Source organism: Chrysochloris asiatica, unplaced genomic scaffold (assembly GCF_000296735.1).
Source record: "Chrysochloris asiatica unplaced genomic scaffold, ChrAsi1.0 scaffold00120, whole genome shotgun sequence".
NCBI lineage: Eukaryota > Metazoa > Chordata > Mammalia > Afrosoricida > Chrysochloridae > Chrysochloris > Chrysochloris asiatica.
This window is the reverse complement of record NW_006408638.1, coordinates 8277161-8280515: the sequence shown is the minus strand read 5'-3', so window position 1 is coordinate 8280515 and position 3355 is coordinate 8277161. Positions and strand designations below refer to the sequence as shown.

Below are 3355 nucleotides of genomic sequence, written 5' to 3'. Positions count from 1 at the left end.
ACTCAGAAACCACCACAGTATAAAAAACTGACAGACAAGTGGTGGTTAGAAGTCTTAGCCAGAGTTATAATGCAAGATAGGGAGATCAAAGGCATCCAAATTGGCAAAGAGGATGTAATACTCTCCCTATTTGCAGATGATATGATCCTATGCATAGAAAACCCCAAAGACTCTGCTAAAAACCTATTTCAGTTCATTGGAAGATTCATTAAAGTGGCAAGATACAAAATCAACATACAAAAATTACTTGGATTCCTATATACTAATAATGACAGCACTGAAAAGGAAATAAGGAAAGCGATACCATTTACAATAGCTGCACAAAGAATGAAATATTTAGTAATAAGTGTAACCAGAGAAACAAAGGACCTATATAAAGAAAACTACAAAGCACTACAACTAGAAACCAAAAAAGACTTGCAAAAATGAAAGAATATACCATGTGCCTGGACAGGGAGACTTAACATTGTGAATGTGACAATACTATCCAAAGCAATTCACACAGATTATGTAATCCCAATTCAGATTCTATTAACATTCTTTAGAGAGATGGAAAAAACGATTACTAACTTTATCTGAAAAGGAAAGAGATACAGGATAAGCAAAGCACTGCTTAAGAAGAAAAACAATGTTGGCAGTCTCTCACACCCTTATTTCAAAATTAACTATACGGCTATAATGGTCAAAACAGCTTGGTACTGGTACAATGAAACATACACTGATCAATGGAACAAATTTGAGAATCCAGAAATTAACCCATCCACATATAGTCAACTGGTCTTTGACAAAGAGCCACAGTACATTGAATGGGGAGGAGATAATCTTTTAAACAGTTTGTGCTGGTGGAACTAGAAATAGATATGCAAAAGATTGAAACAAGACCTTTACCTCATGCCTTATACAAAAACAAACTCAGCATGGATTAAAGACCTAAATGTGAATCCCAGAATTATAAAGGCCATCAATGAAAAAATAAGGACCACATAGACTACCAAACATTGTGAAAATTGCACAAACAAAAGAAGACAAAATAGATGATTTGTTCATTCTAAAAATTAGAAACTTATGCACATCAAAGAATTTCAACAAAAGATTAAAAACGGAGCCCACAGAAAGAATAAAAATTTTGCAATGACATATCAGACAAAGAACTAATTTCTAAAATCTATAGGAAATTACAAAACCTCTACAAGAAAAAGACAAATAGCACCATTAAAAAATGGGCACAGGACATGAACAGACAGAAGCACTTCACCAAGGAAGAGATTCGGGCAGCCAACAAACTTCTGAAGCAATGTTCATGATCAATCATTGACCATTAGAGAGATGCAAATCAAAACCAACAATGAGATATCATCTCATCCATATACAGATTCCTCATGAGCACAATTAAGTTAAAAAAAGAACAACAACAAAACAGAGGAAAATACATGCTGATGAGGATATAGAGAAACTGGAACTCTCCTATATTGCTGTTAGAAATGCAAAATGGTCAAACCACTCTGGAAAACAGTATGGCACTCCCTCAGAAAGTTGGAAATAGAAATACCTTCTTGCTGTTGTTGTTGTTATTGTTAGGTGCCACTGAGTTGGTACCAACTCATTGCGAACTTATGTACAGCAGAAAGAAACACTGCTCAATCCTGGGCCATCCCTCACTACTGTTAGCCATCTCATTGGGGATCTTCCTCTTTTTCTCTGATCCTCCACCTTACCAAACTTGATATCCTTCTCCAGCGACTGGTCTTCCAGACAATATGTCTGAAGTATAAGAGACGAAGTTTGGCCATCTTGGCCTCCAAGGAGCACTCTGGCTGCACTTCTTCCAAAACAGATCTATTGGTTCTTTTGGCAGCCCATGGCACTTTCAATATTTTCCTCCATCACCATAACTCAAATGCATCATTTCTTCTATGGTCTTCCTTATTCACTCTCCAGCTTTCGCATGCATATGAGGTTATTGAAAACACCATGGTTTGGGTCAGGCGCACCTTAGTCCTCAAACTGACATCTTTGCTCTTCAACATTTTAAAAAGGTCTTGTGCAACAGATTTGCCTAATGCAATATGTCGTTTGATTTCTTGACTACTGCTTCTGTGAGTGTTGATAGTTGATCCAAGAAGAATGAAATCCTTGACAACTTCAATATTTTCTCTGTTGATAAAAAATATTGTTTATTGGTCCAGAGGTGAAGATTTTTGTTTTCTTTACATTGATATGTAATCCATACCGAAGGCTGTGTTCTTCGATCTTCATCAGTAAATGTTTTAAGTCCTCTTCACTTTCAGCAAGCAAGTTGTGTCATCTGCATATCACGGATTGTTAATGAGTCTTCCTCCAATATTGACACCACGTTTTTCTTCATATAATCCAGCTTCTCGTATTATTTGCTGAGCATACAGGTTGAATAAGTATGGTGAAAGAATACAATCTTGTGGCATACCTTTCTTAATTTTAAACCATTCAGTGTTCCCATGTTTTGTTTGAACAACTGCCTCTTGGTCCATATACAGATTCCTCATGAACACAATTAAGTGTTCTGGAATATTCATACTTTGCAATGTTATCCATAGCTTGTCATGATCCATACAATCAAAAGCCTTTGCATATTCTCTGCTTTCAGCCAAGATCCATTGGACATCAGCCATGATATCCCTCATTCCATGGCCTCTTCTGGATATGGCAGTGGAAGAAGTGGCATAGTTTCTTCACTTCTCCCCATCTTCACATGTGTGGGGTTAGAAGGGGAAGCCCAGAAACTCTATTAATCAAGGAAGGGGTTGGGTGAGAAGCCAAGGAGAGACAGGGCAGATATGGTCCCTGTAGACGGTGAGACTGGGAGCTCAAGGAAAGCCTTGGTTCACTACATTTTGGGATTGCCTGCAGTCATCCTTCCCCCGCAGAGTATGTCGTGGTGCTTCAGGAACTGCAGCGGCTGGAGAGCCGCCTCCAGCCCTTCTTGTTATTAAGAGGTTCTGGATGCTGCTGCTACCACGGACTGTAACAACATTCATGATAGCCGTGAAGAGGACCAGCGCTTGAGCAACCTGGTAAGGGAGAGCCTGCGGCTGCTGGGCAACACCTTTGTGGCGTTGTCTGACCTGTGCTGCAACCTGGCCTATGCACCCCCCGACATCTGCACGTGGTCCGGCCCATGTCCCACTACACCAACCCCATGGTGCTCCAGCAAGCGGCTATTCCCATCCAGATCAATTTGGGGACCACTGTGACCATGACAGGAAACGGAACTCAGCCCCCCACAACTGCCAATGCGGAGGTGCCTCCCCCCCGTCCCCCCGTGCTGGGCAGGCCCGGAGCTTACTCCCTCTTCTAACACTGTGGAATCCTCCCCACC

At 40.5% G+C, this 3355-nt stretch overlaps 1 pseudogene; it reads left to right on the top strand.

The window, feature by feature from the left end:
• The first annotated feature begins 678 nt into the window (after window positions 1-678).
• LOC102821704 overlaps window positions 679-3355 on the top strand; it is a 4525-nt pseudogene continuing 1848 nt past the window's right edge.